Raw genomic sequence first — 16306 nt, 5'->3', positions numbered from 1 at the left:
TACATGCACATGTATTATAGCACTATTCACAGTAGCAAAGACATGGAACCCAAATGCCCATCAATAATAGACTGGATAAAGAAATGTGGTATATACACCAAGGAATACTATGCAGTCATAAAAAGGAAAGAGATCATGTCCTTTGCAGGGATATGGATGGAGCTGGAAGCCATTATCCTCAGCAACTAACACAGGAACAGAAAACCAAACACTGCATGTTCTCAGTTATAAACAAAAAAGAATTTTTATTCTCTATCCTGGAAAGCAAAAAGATATGGACAAGGGCAGATAGCTTCAAAAAAGTATCAGGTGTTTAGAGATCTGCATTTTGTACTTGGCTGGAATTCAAAGAGTGGGTGTCAGGGGAACCTGCCTAGAAGAAGGGCTTGAGGGAATTTTCATCATCCTGTTTGGGGAGGTTGCCCAACCCTATGTGCAAATCCCTCCCTATAGGCAGTCTTAAGGCCAGAAGGAAGTTAGCCTCATTCCAAATGCAGCAAGAAAAGACAAAAGAGAACATTTGATACTGAAAACAATTTTAGGAACCAAGAGAGGGAGACAAAAAGGCAGAGGGAAACAGATATCAGTATCAACTGTGGAAATTAACGTCAAAAATTGAAGCCCCAAATTGGATGACCTTGACTCTTGAAACTCTGTGACCTCAGTTTATCTGTGACTTGTTTATAAAAATAGAATGTGTCCTTTTAAAAAAACAAAGGGACACATATCTAGAAAACTTCTTTCTGTCTCCAGGGATCTTCCATGATTAGATATTCTGGACTAAAGAAAGCTACAAAGTTCTTACCTGAGAGTTTAAAAATATAATCCCTTTATCAAAACAGTCAGAAACTATCACCCAAACTCTCAGCTTTTTAGTATTATGACAGGTGAAAAAAAGTTCTTTGTAAAATCTGCCACATTAAATTTGCTAAATTGTTCAGGCATGTAGTCAATAATAAAGCAAATGGAAAAAAAGAGACATTCATTACGAGAAACTATTAGTTCTTCCTTGATTTAAGGAAATGAGTTTGACTAACCAACTCCAGCTTGCCGTGTTCTTTCTTTATTTAAAAGGCTACCATGTAACAGAAAACTGACTTGGCATACTGATCAAGCTGGTGTTCTGGGTTCAATCATTTTGTGGGTCAGTTAGCTTTGTTGTACTTTAAATTCTGGCTAAGCATTTCCCCTATGTATACTTTGGTTGGAGACAGAAAGTAGAATAATATGTAAAAGAATCAAAGCCATCCCTACTACTGGAAAAGCAAATAGATGCCCTCAAAATGTGCATCATACATTGGTTGATGGTTTGTTGGCAGCATTGTCTTTCTGCAGAAAGATTACCAAAAATAAAATGACCTATCAAAACATTAAAATCAAAATTTATTTAGATTTTTTTAAAAAATAGAACATACGGCCGGGCGCGGTGGCTCAAGCCTGTAATCCCAGCACTTTGGGGGCCAAGGCGGGCGGATCAGGAGGTCAGGAGATCCAGACCATCCTGGCTAACATGGTGAAACCCCGTCTCTACTAAAAATACAAAAAACTAGCCGGGCGTGGTGGCGGGCCCCTGTAGTTCCAGCTACTCAGGAGGCTGAGGCAGGAGAATGGCGTGAACCCGGGAGGCGGAGCTTGCAGTGAGCCAAGATCGCGCCACTGCACTCCAGCCTGGGTGACACAGCAAGACTCCATCTAAAAAAAAAAAAAAAAAAAAAATGGAACATACATCCAGATTATATATACCATAGCTTGTGGAAGCATCCACAGGAAAAAGATATGTTAGATTCAGTGCAACACTTTTTTTTTTTTTTTTTTTTTTTTTTTTTTTTTTTTTTTTGTAGATGGAGTCTCACTCTGTCACCTAGTTTGGAGTAAAGAGCAGCGATTTTGGCTCACTGCAAGCTGTGCCTCCCAGGTTCAAGCGATTCTCCTGCCTCAGCCTCCCGAGTAGCTGGGACTACAGGCATCCACCACCATGCCTGGCTAATTTTTGTATTTTTAGTAAAGGTGGGGTTTCATCATGTTGCCCAGGCTAGTCTCAAACTCCTGACCTCAAGTGATCTACCTGCCTCAGCCTCCCAAAGTGCTAGGATTACGGGCGTAAGCCACCGTGCCAGGCTGCAACACATTTTTAATGTTGTCACACGAGCAACAGGTGATAATGTTAATAGCTTCTCTATTGTTGGTGGAGCCTTATAAGTTGGCTTTAATCAAGCAATGGCTTACCCCCAGAATTCTTTTTTTTTTATTATTCTAACGACTTCTTAAATCTATGCACATACACTTTAAATTCAAAATAGGTTCTTGGATGAAAAATGTTATACATTTTTGTGTAATTGTATAAGTAACAGTTGCCTAAAGATAGAATGTAAAACTTCTTACAAGTGGAACAGACATCCAGGTATAGATTTACCTCTAGAGCTGCAGTTAACTACTACACTTGCTTCCCTAAGGGATTGCTAAGCATATTAGGTTACTAGTCTATGAAGCATTTGCCCGGAATGGTCAACGTATGTGGAATCTCTTAGGTCTGTGTTGAAATATGTATGAAATTACAGCACTTTGAAAATGTTGTGATTGATCCACAGCTCAATGGGCCATGAGGGAGAGTCACATTCAGAATGATTAATGTAAGACAGAGCAAAACTCAGGAAGTGCCAGAAAGGAGAGAAACTACTTGATCCTCCAGGGCAGCCATTTTCTCTGGTTCTCCTGTAAAACTAAGTAAAGCAAATTAAATCCCCTCAGTTTCCCAGAGTTGGGATCTAAGGAATGACACAGCGTTCTATCCAGCTGTGCTGTTGTGCACATCTTTGTATAATTTCTGACTTAAGCTAATGCCAATATCCAGAAGAAGGCCTGGATCCATTTTCCGGGAGCAGGTGGGAAGGGGAGGGAGAGACACTTCAAACTTGAAATACTAAGCCCTGAACATTTTCAGATGGACTTTGGCATAAGGTTTATTGAGAAAGGAAAGGCAGCCTTCATTATCGACAGAATGTACTATTTGCAGGTCATTGGCTGAATGCTGCTGAACTATTGATTGAATAACTGAATGCCAAATCAAGTTTTGTTACTATAACAACCAAACTAACTGGCCCATAAAGGGTTGATTCTGGTCAGTAATTCAATCCGTTATCCAAAATATGATTGTTTTGACTGTCTCAACAACCAATTCCTCCAAGAGACTGTGGAATTGGTGCCTCAGGTCTCAGAATGTTCGGCAAGGACATATCAAGGCCCTCAGTTTCTTTTTTGAGTGTGAAATGGTGCAAAAGCAAAACATTTGATGGATTTGCTTTTTATTTCTAATCTCCAATTGCAGCATTTGGCATTTTGGGGACAATTCAAAAGTAGAATTAATACTTTTTGTTAGTTTTAAAACAAGTGAAAAAAGCCGATGACTAAGGAACTTCATCTGCTTCCCTTATACTTGAAAAGGTTGCATTTATTTCCAAATGTCAGAGCTACTAGAAGAAACATAAAAAGTGAGCATGGAAATGACAATGCTTAAACCTGCTAGTGATCAGAGAAATACAAATTAAAATGATAATAAGGAGAATGTGAGACTGGACCAGAAGATCAACAAACTGCCACAGCTGCCAAGTGAGTGTATTTGTAAATCTATAGAGACATTTTGAAAAACAATTTGGAAATAAATTTTAATAACCAGGAAAATATTACTGTATCTCTGAAAATTTTTTTATCCTAAGGAAACAGTTCACAAGAAGAAAAAGGTTTTTATATATTTGCACAAAAGTTTATGGTTGTGTGGTTAGTCCATGCTTTTAAAATGGGAGAGTGTCTGAAATGCTCAAACTTAGGGAAACAAATAACATCACAGTGCTTAATAGAAGATTACTAAACAGCTGGGAAAAATCAGAGATATGGAAACTATGGGGCAATGTGAAAAATGTTAAGTGAAAAAAGCACACAACAGCTCTATATACGCTATGATTACAATATGTAGTACTTGTTTATATATGGGCAAGCAATGGAGTGGAACAGAAAGAACAAAACCAGTTGTGTTTGAGTTGAGAAAATTTGAGGCAATACAGATTGAGTCATAAATGTATATGTGAACAAATGTATCTCTTTTAAAATTGCTAAATATGTTGTTATAATATAGGTATAACATAAATGAACCAAAAATGTTCTATTCTAAACTCCTAAGCATTTTGAATTTGAAACGTGGGGAATAGTGAGAAAGACCTAAAAATATTTTTTAAAGCTATATTTTCACTTTTTCAATACAATCGCTCTTATTTAATTATGTTACCTTTTTTGAAATTACAAAAGTAATGTCTATTGTAAGCACAAAAATACACAAAACACAGAAAATATACACCAAAAAAGCCAAAAGAACAATCATTAATTCACCTCCCACACTCTTTCTTACTTTATTCCAATCTTCCTTTCTGTTTTTTTTTTTTGAGAGATCCTACCATGATCTAATTTGGTGATTTTATGGGAAGTAATGTGAATTTTTAAAGCAAATTTGTATCATTAAATAGATTACTTCCTTTTTCTACAACCTATTGCCAACTAGTAGAAGCTCCCGTTTTTTGATTTGGGCAATGTGCCAGTTGCTGTGCTATTAGTTGTGGGACAAACACCAAGTAGCTGATAAGAGAGAGACCTTAGTCCCACTTTTACAGAAATGAGAAAGCTGAGACTCAGGGAAGCAATTGACTCAAAATTACATAACTAGTATTTGGCAATTGACAGGGCTTGAAATCCAAAGTAGTTCTCTCTGACAGCAGAAAACGTGCTTTTCAACACTAAAGTGTCTATAGTAAACAGTGCTACACTTACAGCAGAGCCACCACAGACAGAAGAAAAGGATCAAGCCTCAGCCTTCCTTCTCCCAAACCCCCTGCCCCATGTTTTGGAAATCCCTCTCTAGTGACTGGGATTGGCCAAGCAAGCAGTGCCCCAGGGCAAGGACACCAGCCTAGACCTAATCTCCTTTTTACCCCAGCTTTGGTGCCCTCTCCTACACTCTACCAGAGGAGTTTCAAGCACGTGTCCTGAGGGGCTCCTGTATTCATAATTTGAGGTTATCTCTTGGATAGGCCCTGGTTGTAGTAGAGTGACTAACTGTAGTATCCTCCTGTTGGGCAGAGTAGTCTTTCTTTCACAGGACTGTGGGAGGTGCCAATAATAGCACTGGGGTATTACCTTGCATTCCTCCAGAAAGCCACTCTGATCCTGAGATTTACTATTTTGTATTACATTAATTTTAGAGAACTTTATTATTCTAATATCTAACATATGACATGAATTGTCACCAAAACAGTAGTTGAGCTCCTCTTGCCCTTCATTGTATAATCCTCCTTTTACCTCCCAAGAGTTACCTGGCATGTCTGGACCCAGGCTTCTCCAAAATTGGCCACTTCTCCTGTTTATCTTCACCCTGCCATCCAAAAGAAAACAACCAACCACTCTCTTCTATCCTAACCAGGCAGGCCTGGTCTAGAATCCTAATCCTATCTCATACCAGCCATACCAGTCCCATTCCAACTCTCTATTTCCTTGTCTGTAACATGATAACATCAACATCTAATTCATGGAGTTTGTAAAAATTAATGGTTTTGTACCTTGCCTCACACACATAGGTGCTCAGAAAAATGGTAAATATACATATACACTTCATTTACTTTTCCACCTGAAAAGAAACTAACATTTAGCCGTTCTCAATCCTGCCCTCTCTATATGCTAGAATTTCCAGGCCTTCTTTATTCTCTGACCTACTTGCCATGCACATTACTAACCTTGAGTGCCCGCTACCATCTGCTTCATTTTTCAACTCCAGAACTGCTAACTACAGTATTATGCTGGTAGTTACTAATTCATTCTTCATAGTCTGAGTTTTCTGATCTCAGCCTGCTTGGATCTCATTGCAATCTTCTATTTCTTTACTACTAGATTAAAACCCTCATAGTAGCTTTCCAAATTCTTCATACTTTTAAAGATCTCAATTGCATGCCCACCTTCCTTACTCTCAACAGGAAATCTGGCTTCCTGTTACAAAGAAAGTCACCACTGTATTTTAAAAGACCATGGCAATATAAAGATTATTATAGTAATCTCTCTAAAGCATTCCTTTTAAAACTCTAATTTCCTTCCCAAAAACTGTTGAGTGTCTATCCCCACACACATAGCAAGATCCTGATCATAATTTGTGTTAGTTTTATTTCCCCTGTATAAGCCCTGAATTTTAACTAATCTGAACAAGAACCCCAAATGCCTTCTTATTTCACCTTTGCACTTATGCTATGACCATTTCTTTCTTTCATTTTAAAATGTCATTCTCCTCTTCTTTTTTATAAACCAAAATTCTGCCCATCCTTCAGCATCTTAATTAAGATTCCATATGCTCAAAACTTTCTGTGATTATTCCAGCTTACTTTTTTATTTTAAAACATATGGCTCTTTGTTCTACTTTTAAAGTGCATTCCACTTTTTATTAGGTCATTTGTCTACATTTCGTCCCTCCGCAGAGAGTATAAGCTCCTTAAGAGAATGCAACCAGGAGTTACACACGTTTTATAGATTCTTAGCAAGTCCTTGTTGAAGTAGTTCACAGGCAACGAAGAGGGCAGGTTTAGAGAACCCCATCAGCTCTTTTCCTCTCTCTGTCTTTGAAGTTTCTTTGAAGTTAAAGAAACCTCTACCCAGAGAAAAGCTCCCCAGGGAGACAGGTCAAATGAGGATCAGGTCCTGTGTGCTCCAGTGGGAATCTTTGAAACTAAGGAGACAAAGCAGAGAGGGAAGAGCATACACTTTGAATGTGGTCCATAGGGCTTTGCTGTCTCCTATTACTAAAAGATGTCAATGACCCTATAACTTTCTTTGGCGCTGAGGAGTCATTTCAATCCCAACCTTCAGGTTTAGCAGATTTTAACTTTGGCAAGGAAAGTTCCCTCTGCCTGGAACTTGATATGCAGTGATCTCAGCTTCTGTGTCCTTAGAAAATGAGAAATATAAATGTACTCGCCAATATATACTCATAGCATGCCCTTTTCCTTACAGACCTCGAGTTTAATACGGAAAGAAAAGAGAGCCGGAAGGGCAAACAAAATAAGCATTGGCTCAAAATGTGTGTGTGTGTGTGTGTGTGTGTGTGTGTGTGTGTGTGTGAGACCCTCAATACCACCAGTAGCTAGGGAACGGGAAGTTTTGCCTTTTCATTAGACCTCATCTTATGCATGGAGACCCTTTGAAACTAATATAATCTTCTACTACTAAATTGAACTCACCTTTCAATAAAAGTAAGGCTTATGGGTTTTTAAGCAAAACGCTGTAAAATGTTGGGTCCCTCGTTGCATATCTCTTAGATGTAACATTAATCATAAATGTTTTCTCAAGAAACTTATCTCTATATAAAAGGGAGGCAAATCTGTATACGTCTCTTATAAGTATCCCATTTACAACCAGAAATATGCCCCCTTACTCCTCTTTCTATGAAACAGTGACCTCTGCTGCTCAGTGGGGCTGATCCTGGGGGCTCCTTCAGAGCCAGAGGCAGAGCTGCAGGCACAATCTCTCTTTCACTTCCCCATTCTGCTGAGGCCCCTCCGTAACACTGTCATGTTTGAACAACTCTACAAATCAGATTCTCCTCTTTCTGAATTAGTTTATTTCTTCTACGACAATTCTATTATAAAAATCCTTCTTCATATGGAACCCGGACTTACTTCCTTTTAACACATGACCCTCTCTTAGCTCTGTGGTTACAGTAACAGACAAGTAAAATTCCCCTTTCACATGATATCCTTGAAGGCAGAAAGATGTTATATTCCTTCACAGGGTTTTATTTTTCCATGTGAACAGCCTCACTTCCTTCAGCCCACGTGGATATTATTTCAAGACCCTCTCTATACTCTTTCTATTCTCTACATGTGTTTCTATTGATGGATATACATCAGGAAAAGAAAAAGTTTGCATGCCACAAAAGTTCAACAATTGTATAAATCATTTACTTTATTCTTAGTACACCCATCACAATGGGTAAGTGACGGGAATTTGAAGAGAACAAATCTGGGTTCAATCCTGCCTCCCCTACGTGAGCCATGGGTCCTATGCAAATCATTCAATTACTCTATACCTTTATTTTCTCCACTGTAAAATAAACATGATAATAATAACTATCTAATAGGTTTGCTCCAAAGCTTACATAGAAGTCAACAAGGCATTGTGCTAAGACCACTTAGCTGAGTTCCTCACAGCTAGCTACTCAGTGAGTATTCAATAAAAGAAGACTTTTTGTTATTTGCTGCTGGACTAGATAAACAAATACGAAAAAAGTTAGGGAGAAATGGGAACTGAGAAGACATAGAAATAGAATGTACATGTTTTAAAAATAGAGAATGCACATGTTTTAAATTAACTATGAAACATAAAGTTTCTTAAACTCCAGGCCAATTTTATGCATATTTCTATGTGTCTGGCATATAAAGGGAGATTGGTAAGTGTTTGTTGGATGAATGAACTTCAAATAGATCAAAATATACTATATTGAAATGAAGGAAAACATCATGAAGTTAGTCTTACAGTGACATTTCCTGTATGAAACATGATACAATATAAAAAGCTCAAATACAGCAGATGGTGAGCAAAGCCTAAGTTGTATGGTAGATTTAGTAACCTGAAAGAAGCTTTTCTCTCTGCAATTTTTATTCATTTGGGAACTGCTGGCTCCAAATTATATGCATATATTAAATTATCTTCTACATAAACTTATCAACAAACATTTATTTTTAGTGACCATCTATGTTTAAGCATAGGTGCTAAGAATAGAAGGTATAAATTATCATTTCTTCTCTAAGAGTTAACAATGGTGCATGAGGAATTAGCAATATAGTTGAGCAAATAATAAAGGCAAAAAATGATCACTAAAAATACAAAGAACTAAAATAATGATATAGCCAGTAGTAGTCAAATCATTCTGGCAAATATCTCACATTACACCTAAAAATCAATGGAACCATTTTCTTTTATACATGATTCAAGCCAGCCAAACTTGGAGGTTTATTGTTTCCACTCTAAGTGAAACGCCTAAAGAAGGAGAGGCATATGGGGAAACCTGAGAGTAACTGAATGAATTATGAGACAATTTATACTATAGTTACTGAAGACATGGCATTCAGAGAAGTAAAGTTCTTCAGTGGTGTTAAGTAAGCATGCTGGGTACTGGAGTGTGCTGAGGTCTTAAAAGAATTGCATTTTCTTGTTGACCATGTTCTCAGTGTAACCTCTCTTTCTTTGGTTTCATCATTTGCATAATGAAGAGAGGAATAACTGTGTTGTCTAAATAACAGAATTGTCATGAGAATAATAGCATATAATAGAAGGACCTTTGAAAATCTTGCTATGCAAATGGAGGTTGATATCACTATTGTTAAAAGTACATTTTTCTGCCTAAAAAGGTCATGCCTGAGTAGGTTTAGTCTCACACCTCTCCCATGAGTGATCTTCACACACACAAAAAATCCATAGTCTATTTTTTAATGACCTTAAATAAAGACCTACTGAATGAATCTGTACACCAAAAATAAATGTCCATTGTGGCAAATTGTTTGTTCAGCCTTAATATTTGATACAGATTCTCATACAATCAATTTGGCTGCAGTAATCAATATTGATTATAAAAGATGCTAAAATGAATAATTTGGATGGGGCATGTGAAAATTTACTTGTGCCACTACTTTTCCCAGCCTCTGGTAATCATCATTTTACTCTCTATCACCACGAGTTTAATTGTTTTGATTTTTAGGTCCCACAGATAAGTGAGAACATGTGATGCTTGTCTTTCTGTGCCTGGTTTATTTCACTTAGCATAATGACCTCCAGTTCCAATTATATTGCTGCAAATAACAAAATTTCATTCTTTTTTATGGTTAAATAGTATTTTGTTATGTATATATACCACATTTTCTTTATCCATTCATCTATTGGTGGACACTAAGATTGATTCTATCTCTTGGCTATTGTGAACATTGCTGCAATAAACATGGGAAGGCAGATATGTCTTAGACATACCAATTTCATTTCCTTTGGATATATACGCAGTAATGGAATTGATGGATCATATGGTAGTTCTATTTTTAGTTTTTTGAGGAACTTCTATACTGTTTTCCATAATGGGTATACTAACTTACATTCCCACCAACAATGAATAAGAGCTCCTTGGTCAGGGGCAGTGGCTCACACCTGTAATCCTAACACTTTGGGAAACTAAGGTGGAAGGATTGTTTGAGCCCAAGAGTTTGAGACCAGCCTGGGCAACTAGCGAGACCCTATCTCAAAAAAGAAAAAAAAAATAGAATTCCTCTTTCTCCATATCCTCACCAGCATTTGCTATTTTGTGCCTTTTTGATAATAGCTATTCTAACTGGGGTGAGATGATATCTTATGGTAGTTTGATGAGCATTTCCCTAATAATTAGTGATGTTGAGCATGTTTTCATATGCCTGTTACCATTTGTATGTCTTCTTTTGAGAGAGTCTCATTTGCTCATTTTTTTTTACCAAATCATTCATTTTGTGAGTTTTGTGTGTGTGTGTTGAGTTGTTTGAATTCTTTGTCTAATTTGGATATTAATTCCTGTCCAATAAATAGCTTGTAAATATTTTCTCCTATTCTGCAGATTGTCTCTTCACTCTGTTTCCTTTGCTGTACAGAAGATTTTTGGTTTGATGTGATTCCATTTGTCTATTTTGGCTTTAGTTGCCTGTGCCTTTCTGGTCTTTTCCATAAAATTTTTGCCCGGACTAATGTAATGAAGCATTTCTTGTATGTTTTTCTTCTAGTTTTTTCATAGTTTCAGGTCTTACAGTTAAGTCTCAAATTTTGAGTTAAATTTTATATATGGTGAAAGATGGGGGTCTAGTTTTATTTTCCTGCATAAGGATATCCAGTTTTCCTAGCACCATTAATTGAAGAGACTGTTCCTTTCCAATGAACATTCTTGGTGCTTTTGTCAAAAATCAGTTGGCTGTAAATATGTGGGTTTATTTTTGGATTCTCTATTCTATTCCCTTGGTCTATGTGCCTGTTTTTATGCCAGCACCATCTGGTTTTGGTTACTATAACTTTGTAATATGTTTTGAAATACATCAATTTGATGCCTCCAGCTTTGTCCTTTTCAGGATTGTTTTGGCTATTCAGGATCTTCTGTGGTTCTATACACATTTTAGAATTTTAAAATTTTTTTCTGTAAAGAATGACATTGATATTTTGATAGGGATTGCATTGAAACTGTATATCGCTTTGAATACTATGGTCATTTTCAAATATTATCACAAAATTAATAATAATAAATTTCTTTCAATTCATGAACATGGGACGTCTTTCTATGTTTTTGTTTCTTTGGTTTCTTTCATCAGTGTGTTTTATAGTTTTCTTTAGAGTTTTTTTTAACTTCCTTGATTAAATTTATTACTAGGTGTATTTTTGTAGCTATTGTAAATACTTTCCTGACTTCTTTTTTGCTAGTTCATTATTGGTGTATGGGAATGCTACTGATCTTTGTGTGTTGATTTTGTATATTGATACTTTATTGAATTAATTTATTGGCTCTAAGAGTTTTTGGAGCAGCTTTTAGGGATTTCTATTTAAGGGTTTTCTTACATATAAGGTTATGTTATCTGCAAATAGGAACAACTTGATTTCCTCCTTTCCTATTTGGATGCTCTTTATTTTCTTCTCATACCTAATTGCTCCGGCTAAGATTCCCAGTACTATGATGAATAAAGGTGATGAAAGTGGGCATCCTTGTCTTGTTCTAGATCTTAGAGAAAAAGTTTTCAACTTTTCCCAGTCTGTATGATGTTAGTTGTGGGTTTGCTGTTTCTGGCTTTTATTGTGTTGAGGTGCAATTCTTCTATACTTAACTGGTTGAGAGTTTTTATCATAAAGGATGTTGAATTTTATCAACTATTTTTTCTGCATCTACTTCAACTATTATATTCTTTTTGTCCTTCTTTCTGTTGATGTAATGTATCATTTTTATGAATTTGCATAGGTTGAAGCATTCTTGCATTTCTGGGGTAAATTCCATTTGATCATGGTAAACAACCTTTTTAATGTGCTGCTGGATTTGGTTTGCTAGTATTTTGTTGAGAATTTTTGCATCTGTGTTTGCCAGTTATGTCGGCATATAATTTTCTCTTTTTTTGTTGTGTCCTTGTCTGATTTTGGTATCAGGGTGGTAATGATTTCGTAGAATGAATTTAAAGAATTACCTCATCTTCAATTTTCTGGAATAGTTTGAGAAGAAGTCACATTAGTTCTTTAAATACTTGGTATAATTCAGCAGTGAAGCCATTGGGATTATTTTTTAATAAGAGCATTTCATTACAGATTCAATCTCATTACTCATAATTGGTCTGTGCAGGTTTTCTATTTCTTCTAGGTTCAGTCTTGGTAGGTTGTATGTGTCCAGGAATGAATCCACTTCCACTAGGTTTTCCGATTCTGTGGTGTATGGTTGTTCCCAGCAGTCTCTAATGATCCTTTGTTTTTCTGTGGTATCAGTTCTTTCTTTCTCATTTCTGATTTGACTTACTTACTTGGGTATTTTTTTAATTTATTAGTCTAGCTAATGGTTTGTTGATTTTCTTTACCTTTTAAAAAAAGAACTTTTAATTTCATTGATCTTTTATAATTTGTTGTCTTGATTTTATTTCAATTCTGATCCTTAGTATTTATTTTTTTTCTTTTAATTTTGGATTTGGTTTGTTTTTGCTGTTCCAATTTCCTGAGGTGCACCATTAGGTTGTTTATTTGAAATATTTCTACTTTTTTGATATAGATGTTTTTGCTATAAACTTCCTCCTTAATGTTGTTTTTGCTGTATCCCACAGGTTTTAGTATGTGGTGTTTCTATTTTCATTTCTTTCAAGAAATTTCTTAATCTTCTCCTTAATTTCTTAATTGACCCATTGGTCATTCAGGAGTATGTTGTTTAATTTCCATGTATTTGTATAATTTCCAAAGTTTCTCTTATTATTCATTTCTAGTTTTAGTTCATTATGGTTAGAAAAGGTACTTGATGTGATTTCCACTTATTTGAATTTGTTGAGACTTGTTTTGCATACTAATATATGGTCTATTCTGGAGAAGGTTCCATGTGCTGATGAAAAAATATGTATTCTACATCTGTTAGGTGAAATGTTCTGCAAATGTCTACTAGGTCCATTTGGTCTAAAGTACTGTTTAAATCCCATGTTTTTTGTTTAGGTTCTGTCTATATAATCTCTCCAGTATTGAGAGTAGGATGTTGAAGTTCCCAACTATTATTGTATTAGAGTCTATTTCTCTCTTTAGAGCTAATATTGTATTTAGATGCCTGGGTGCTCTGATATTGGGTGCACATATAATTGTTATATACTCACTGAATTAACCCCTTTGTCATTATATAATGACCTTTATCTCTTTCTATAGTTTTTTACTAGAAGCTTGTTTGTTTCTAATATAGGTATATCAACAACTGCTCAATTTTGGTTTCTATTTGTGTGAAATGTCTTTTTTCGTTCCTTCACTTTCAGTCTATATGTGTCTTTCCAGGTAAAGTGATTTTTCTGTAGGCAGCATATAAACGGGTTATTTTTTAAATCCATTCAGCCAGTCTGTATCTTTTAAGTGGAAATTTAATCCATGTATATTCAGGTTATTATTGATAGATGAAGACTTACTCCTGTCATTCTCTTAATTGTTTTTAGTTGTTTACGTACATTCCTTGCTCCTTTCTTCCTCCCTGTTGTTTGTCATTGCATTTTGGTGGTTTTCTTTAGTGATAAGGTTTAATTCTTTCTTTTCTCTTTCCTTTTTGTGTGACTCACTGTTCCACCAGTGAGTTTTATGCTTTTGTATTTTTTCATGATAGTAATATTATCTTTTTACTTCCAGTTGTAGGACTCCCTTAAGAATTTCTTGTAAGACTAATCTAGTGGTAATGAATTCCTTTACTTTTTGCTGTCTGGAATAGACAATGGATTTTTTAAAAGAAAGTATGTCTTTATCTCAAAAGATAATTGGTAAAGGCAAAATAAATCTTCCTTCTGCTCAAATCTCTTCTCTGTTAGGCAACATCCTATTCCAGAAAAATATGGAATATGTGTAAATTTATAACCATATGCTGCTCACTTTTCTATACAAATATTCAAAAGAAGTAAGCTAACTGGGTGTGGTAGCTCTTGCCTATAATCTTAGCATTTTTGGAGACTGAGATGGGAGATATGCTTAAGCCAGGAATTCAAGACCAGCCTGAGCAATATTGCAAGACCCTGTCTCTATTAAAAAATACATGTATATGTATATATTAGCTAGTCATGGTGGTGCATGCCTGTGGTCCTAGCTACTCATGATGGCACATGCATGTAGTCTTAGCTGAGGCAGGAGGCTCACTTGAGTCCAGGAGTTCAAGGTTCCCATGAGCTATGATCACACTTGCCCAATAAATTATCCAGATCATTTGATTAAAATGAATATTTAGATCACACTTGCCCAATAAATTATCCAGATCATTTGAGTAAAATGAATATTTAAAATGATCATTTGATAAAATGAATAAAGTTTGCCATGTGGAAGATCTTGAAAAAGCAGATGAGGAGAAAGGGAAGGTGGTCAGGTCATTTTCCTTTTCTTTTTCTTCAGAAATGAAATTTTTGTCTAATTCTATGTGTTTCAATGGGAAAAGAAACTGTTTTATTTATTTATGTCATGGACCATATCAGCTGAGAAACTAAAATATTTAATGTTTTGGTTGATGTTGAAAATTTCTGTTGCAACACGTTGCATAAATATCACGTCATATTTTAAAAACAGCTCCACTTGCTCTCCAATATCTTCTGCCTTATGAAACTATAAGGCCAGGTTATTGAAAGTGATACTGCAAGTCACATTGAAATATGAAATTTCTTTTCTCAAAATTTTTGCTTAATTATGTAATAGACTTTATTCATTCACTTACACATATTTCAAGCTAAAAATTTTATTAAGGTCCTTCTATATACTGGGCACTATACTTGACATATGAATACAACAATCAGTTAAGCAGTCATTGAATTCAAACAGCTTAAGATCTAGTGGTAGAAAATTAGGTGACAGTTAAAGTAAGGTATGATATATGCTTAGGAAGAAATAGAAAATGATCTGGATAATTTCTTGGGCAAGTGGCAGTACCACTAAAATATTAGAGAAGTAAGATCTTGAATTTTGGAGTACCATTTCTTTAGTTATAGCAACAATTAGATATTTTTATCTTTAAAAATTGAATTGTCAAAGGTAAACTGAAATTTGCATGATCATCTAGTCATTGGTTGAAAGGATCTTATTACATATCTACGAGCTATTTTATCAAGATGACCATGAACATTTTGCTGTTTTGCTAACTTAGAAAGGCTTTTATAAGTGCGTTTAAATAGACTCAAGCACTAAAACAAAAATAAATGTATTAGCAAAAGGAGACAAAGAATAAATTATGAAAATTTTGGAAGAAAGAATATGTAGGTGTTTTAAGTCAATCTTCAAAAAAGAACATGTTAGATCACTGGTGATTTAACAAACACCATGCCACTGTAGCTGTTAGCTGTTACCAAAAAACAGCTGAAAGATTATTTGAGGAAAACTGAAAACGTACATTTTAGCAACCGCAGATACTAGGATTTTGAGGGTTATTTTGATGATTAACTATTGGCCAAGAAAATAAAAGTCATGAGACAAATGGCATGCTAAATAAATGTCTAAAATTGGCTGATGCCTTAGAAGTCAAATAGAAACCAGAGAAAATAGGTTTAAGGAAATAATCACTGTCTCAAAAGGGGAAATGTGTAATATTAGACTGACCATCAATCAAAGAACTTCAATCCTCCTCTGAATAAAATGGAAGAAAAGAAATAAGGGCCTAAGGATCTTCTTTACACTCAGCTATGTAACTTGTAGACAAGAAACCTTGATTTTATGTTTAATGTTGTCAACATATTAAAGCATGTAAAAATAACATGGACAGCACTGATGATGTGTTAGTGTATAAAAAAATTGGGTATTGAAAATTGGCCACATTAAAGACCCATGAAGAAAATTGAAAAGGGATCTCTTTTTAGAAAAAAAAATATATTTGTGAATTTCTAACCTCTGGAACCTTCATGAAAGACGAGTAAGGTGTATGTTTCAAAAATATCATTCTAAAGGATTACAAATGCATTTTTTAAATGGCTTATATGTAGCACAAAGGGTGGTAATGAAATCTTCATTACTATTGTGTAGTAAATTTTACTGGAAATGGCTCAGGCTTCAGAGC

The sequence above is a fragment of the Macaca thibetana genome, chromosome 11 (assembly GCF_024542745.1).
Source record: "Macaca thibetana thibetana isolate TM-01 chromosome 11, ASM2454274v1, whole genome shotgun sequence".
Lineage (NCBI taxonomy): Eukaryota > Metazoa > Chordata > Mammalia > Primates > Cercopithecidae > Macaca > Macaca thibetana.
Note: the sequence above shows the minus strand (reverse complement) of the source record.